Source organism: Petromyzon marinus, chromosome 22 (assembly GCF_048934315.1).
Source record: "Petromyzon marinus isolate PM22_M1 ecotype Great Lakes invasive population chromosome 22, UKy_Petmar_22M1.pri1.0, whole genome shotgun sequence".
NCBI classification, from domain to species: Eukaryota; Metazoa; Chordata; class Hyperoartia; order Petromyzontiformes; family Petromyzontidae; genus Petromyzon; species Petromyzon marinus.
In genome coordinates, this window is record NC_133688.1 from 20779521 (window position 1) to 20785727 (window position 6207).

The window sequence follows — 6207 nt, forward strand, 5'->3', positions numbered from 1 at the left end:
CTGCGGCTCAAACTTGCATTGCGACATCGTTACCCATCTCCTGTTCACAGCCTTGCAGAGCCACTGGTGGAAATTCCACGTTCCTATTCTGGGACTGAGTGATCCATAGGACAACCCACTGTCGACTTCCCCACAAGAAGTGGTATTTATTTTATCGACCCTGGCAGGGATGATGGCCTGAGTCACCCCCCCTCCCGCCCTTCCGCGCCAAACAATTTTTAAATTCGTAACCTTCAAGTGTCTGCTTTGCTCTACCGCTGGGCCAGTTCGTACTGGTGCCAGTACGAACTCAAACGATGACTACAGCAATCACGTTAATGTCAGGAGGCGACCCATTAACCTTCACTTGACCTTGCCCCTCGAGTCTCTAAGACGCGTGCCCGACACATCCATCCCGCGGGTCGCATCGCTCGCGGCGACATGAAATGAATACAGCAAATCAACACGGACAGGAGCGAGGGGGGCACACAAATGTTTATGATATCGCATTGATCGGCGCGTGCGTGTGCGTGTTGTTGTTGTTCCTGCGAGCCGGGCAGGGGTTCCGCCACCGAGACGACAGCAGCAGCATCCCGGGCTGGAGTGGCGAGCGAACGCGGTCTCGGCGAGAGAGCCACACCGTGGAGATCGATACGCGGACCAAAAGTGTCAATCGAGCAGCAGCAACAGGGTTAATGATCAGTATGTATGCGAACTTCTTTCACGCCGTACGTAGTAGCTCTACCGCGCGTGGGTTGGGTGCCCCCCCCCCATCCCTACAGCCCCTGGATCTCTGGCGCAGTTGCACCGCCTGCACACTTATAGGTTTGCTACGCCACTGCTGTTATTGATTACACATTCCATACATCACAGCAATAATCAATACCATACCAACAGACTCGCTCAACCACAACCACCACACAGCCAACCACATCTCTCACCACACGATCACACCCCCAAAACCACTACAAAGACAAAGATCCCCCGGAAAGTCTTAACATAAATACACATACAACATAAATATACATACAACAAACATATACATACAACATGCGTATACATACAACATGCGGATACATAAAACATGCGGATACATATAACATGCATACACATACAACATGCATATACATACAACATGCATACACATACAACATGCATATACATACAACATGCATATACAGACAACATGCATATACACACAACATGCATATACATACAACATGCATACACATACAACATGCATATACATACAACATGCATATACAGACAGCATGCATATACACACAACATGCATATACATACAACATGCATATACGCACAACATGCATATACATACAACATGCATATACAGACAGCATGCATATACACACAACATGCATATACATACAACATGCATATACGCACAACATGCATATACATACAACATTCATATACATACAACATGCATATACATACAACATGCGTATACAAACAACATGCGTACACATACAACATGCATATACATATAACATGTATATACAGACAACATGCATATACATACAACATGCATATACATACAACATTCATATATACACAACATACATATACAGATAACATGCATATACACACAACATGCATATACATACAACATGCGTATACATACAACATGCGTATACATACAACATACATATATACATACAACATGCATATACATACAACATGCATATACATACAACATGCATATACACACAACATGCATATACATACAACATGCATACACACAACATGCATATACATACAACATGCATATACACACAACATGCATATACACACAACATGCATATACATACAACATGCGTATACATACAACATGCGTATACATACATGCATATACATACAACATGCATATACATACAACATGCGTATACATACAACATGCATATACATACAACATGCATATACACACAACATGCATATACATACAACATGAATATACATACAACATGCATATACAGACAACATGCATATACATACAACATGCATATGCATACAACATGCGTATACATACAACATGCATATACATATAACATGTATATACAGACAACATGCATATACATACAACATGCATATACACACAACATGCATATGCATACAACATGCATATACATACAACATGCGTATACACACAACATGCATATACATACAACATGCATATACACACAACATGCATATACACACAACATGCGTATACACACAACATGCATATACATACAACATGCGTATACATACAACATGCATATACATACAACATGCGTATACACACAACATGCATATACATACAACATGCATATACATACAACATGTATATACACACAACATGCATATACATACAACGGACTTTTTGGGCACCAATCAAGGCCGGAACGGTACACGAGGGTGTGGGAGTGGGTGGCCAACACCACGCCCGACCGCCTTTGTCTCCCAAGTGCTGATGGTTTACACAGCGCACCAGGTACTCATTTAAGGCTGAGTCGACCTAGGGGATGCCCAGGACCGGTTCAATATAGTCCCCATTGTTATTATTGTTTGTGAGCGTGAATCGAATTCGGGCCGTCACCGCTCCTCGCCCAACCGCCCCCATCACCACCTCTCGCTCTATAACATTCCGAATCAACACCCTCCCATCACCAACCACCACCATCACGTGTATTCACCACCGCCTCCATTGCACCCTGTGGTCACGGCGAGCTTTGCCGAACTCCACGCACAAGAACGCAACGCTGGGGAGATTAATGCGGCCGGTTCATCCACCTCGCGAACACGCGACCCAGAGTCGAACCAGGTTCGTGTAAATATCCGATGATGCAAGCTGGTCAGCCAGTCCAACAAGGGAGCCTCCGTGCTGCTAACTGCTGCTGTTGTATTTCACTGCACAAAGAAATGTGGACAATGGTCTTGATGAGCTGAGTGGCGAGGGTAGTGCTGGTGAGCTGTGTGGTGAGTTTAGTACTGAAGGTGAACTGATTGGTGAGGTTAGTACTGGATATGGGCGTAGTCTGTGTTATGAAATCGTGTTAGAGGTAGCAAGAGCTAAGGCAAGCGTCTCTCTCTCTCTCTGTGCCGCTCTCCCCACGTCTCCACCGCAACCCAAATCCGTCCGCAAAGTGGATCCGAGAGCACGGGGGTGGGGGATGATGGATTGCGGTCGGTTGCCATGGCGAGGGTTGCCAGGGCGCGCGTTGCCATGGGGACGGTTGCCAGGGGAGATGTGATGGTGACCTCGGTGAAGGCGGTAAGGGGTGGAGGAGCGGGATAGGGGATATTAGAATCCGGTCAGATCCACATTTTTCAAAAAACAAAAAACTCATATTTCCATCAAGACAGAGGAATGCTTTCCTGCGTCGTCATTATTTATTAATCGTTAATTCCCGGGCAGCAAGAGAGAGGCTGGCGGTGTAATCTCACCGTCCCGAGCGCGCCTCTTTAATAATCCAAGCGTGTTGCTGTTGTGACCGTTCGGGACGCCACTCCCGTGATGGGATGGCGACTCTCGCCGCGGAACGAGAGCGCGCGGTCTCACTCAGGCGAACAGAGACGCCGACCCGGTAACAACTTGCGCAAAGTTGTCACTCAAGACCCAGGTCCGCCGGTCGTCCGGTTTGCAGTGAAAGTTAGGTCCGGTTTCATGTCGCATACAAATATATATCTCAATATCCTCAATATCTAATTCCCCGTGTTTCAAATTCCAAATGGAGCTTGGTTGAGGTCGTACCAGGACCGAACATGTCAGCGCTGCTGCTGCTGCCACAAACCGCAGATGCCACCACGGGTCTGTCACTCCGCGGTGGCCGGGCACGCGGCCTGAGTACAAGAACGTCTCTGACAGCCGTCGTTCTAGACGCTGTTGTTGTTGCTGCTGTATATCAGCGCGGGCACGCGGCCTGAGTACAAGAACGTCTCTGACAGCCGTCGTTCTAGACGCTGTTGTTGTTGCTGCTGTATATCAGCGCTGTTGTTTGGTGATTGTGCTGTCCGCGCTAAGGTATGGCGTGGGGGTTTGTGTAAGTAATTTGATGCTGTTACTTTTTGCAAATTAGTTTGCACGTTACCTCCCGCCCAGTGATATCCGGTAACTGCCGTCAACTGTGTTCAGTTTTTATCTGTGGTCTATGGGTACCTATGCAACTCTCTGGACCTCTATGCAACTCTCTGGGTCTCCATGCAACTCTCTGGGTCTCCATGTAACTCTCTCGATCTCCATTAAACTCTCTCGATCTCCATGTAACTCTCTCGATCTCCATGTAACTCTCTGGATCTCCATGTAACTCTCTGGGTCTCTATGTAACTCTCTGGGTCTCCATGTAACTCTCTGGATCTCCATGCAACTCTCTGGGTCTCCATGTAACTCTCTCGATCTCCATGTAACTCTCTCGATCTCCATGTAACTCTCTGGGTCTCCATGTAACTCTCTCGATCTCCATGCAACTCTCTCGATCTCCATGTAACTCTCTCGATCTCCATGTAACTCTCTGGGTCTCCATGCAACTCTCTCGATCTCCATGTAACTCTCTCGATCTCCATGTAACTCTCTCGATCTCCATGTAACTCTCTGGGTCTCCATGCAACTCTCTGGGTCTCCATGTAACTCTCTCGATCTCCATGTAACTCTCTGGGTCTCCATGCAACTCTCTCGATCTCCATGTAACTCTCTCGATCTCCATGTAACTCTCTCGATCTCCATGTAACTCTCTGGGTCTCCATGCAACTCTCTCGATCTCCATGCAACTCTCTCGATCTCCATGTAACTCTCTCGATCTCCATGTAACTCTCTGGATCTCCATGTAACTCTCTCGATCTCCATGTAACTCTCTCGATCTCCATGTAACTCTCTGGGTCTCCATGCAACTCTCTGGATCTCCATGTAACTCTCTGGATCTCCATGCAACTCTCTCGATCTCCATGTAACTCTCTCGATCTCCATCTAACTCTCTGGGTCTCCATGCAACTCTCTGGATCTCCATGTAACTCTCTGGGTCTCCATGTAACTCTCTGGATCTCCATGCAACTCTCTGGGTCTCCATGCAACTCTCTCGATCTCCATGTAACTCTCTCGATCTCCATGTAACTCTCTGGGTCTCCATGCAACTCTCTCGATCTCCATGTAACTCTCTCGATCTCCATGTAACTCTCTAAGTCTCCATGTAACTCTCTGGGTCTCCATGCAACTCTCTCGATCTCCATGTAACTCTCTGGGTCTCCATGCAACTCTCTCGATCTCCATGTAACTCTCTCGATCTCCATGTAACTCTCTGGGTCTCCATGTAACTCTCTGGGTCTCCATGTAACTCTCTGGATCTCCATGTAACTCTCTCGATCTCCATGTAACTCTCTGGATCTCCATGCAACTCTCTCGATCTCCATGTAACTCTCTGGGTCTCCATGTAACTCTCTCGATCTCCATGTAACTCTCTGGATCTCCATGTAACTCTCTAGGTCTCCATGTAACTCTCTCGATCTCCATGTAACTCTCTGGGTCTCTATGCAACTCTCTCGACCTCCATGTAACTCTCTGGATATCCATGCAACTCTCTGTATCGGATTATCCTCGTAGCACAAGTAGCAAATACTACGGGCCTCGCACTTTCAAGGGCTCCGCGCTAAATGCTTTCAAGCTATCAATTCCGGTTCAGTGATTCTGCACTTGCTCTATTACTATAGTACTATACTGCCTTCAACTTTCATGAACGACTGGGTGTTTAAGGTTAGCGATTTGTCGTATTATCTGGCTGTATAGCAAATGAAAAAATACAATTACTTTACTGTGCAAGGAATTAAAAATGTTTTAATGTTTCTCTTCATTTTAGGGCACCTTTATAAACATATGCTGCAGGCCCCGCACTCGCTTCATCCGGCACTCTCAGCGAGGGTAACATCGAGGGACTGAGGCTCCAACGCAATTAGCAAAGCGCGGCATTCGTCATCAGCCCGGCAGGACAGGGCTCCCAGGCGGCGCTCCGCCCGTTGGTACCGATGCCACTCGATCGCTCCGAGCGGGAGGCAAGAGCCGTACCGGCAAACGTGCAATGCGATCTCTCTCTCGCGCCGTGACTATCCACTCGCGCGCGAGTGCCGGGGAATACTGCCGAGAGAGAAAGGGACCCAATTAGAATTCACGTAGACGCTCATTGTTGACATCTCAACGTGTCTGTAAGTTCATATTGCCTACGACACATCGGCTATTTAATCAAT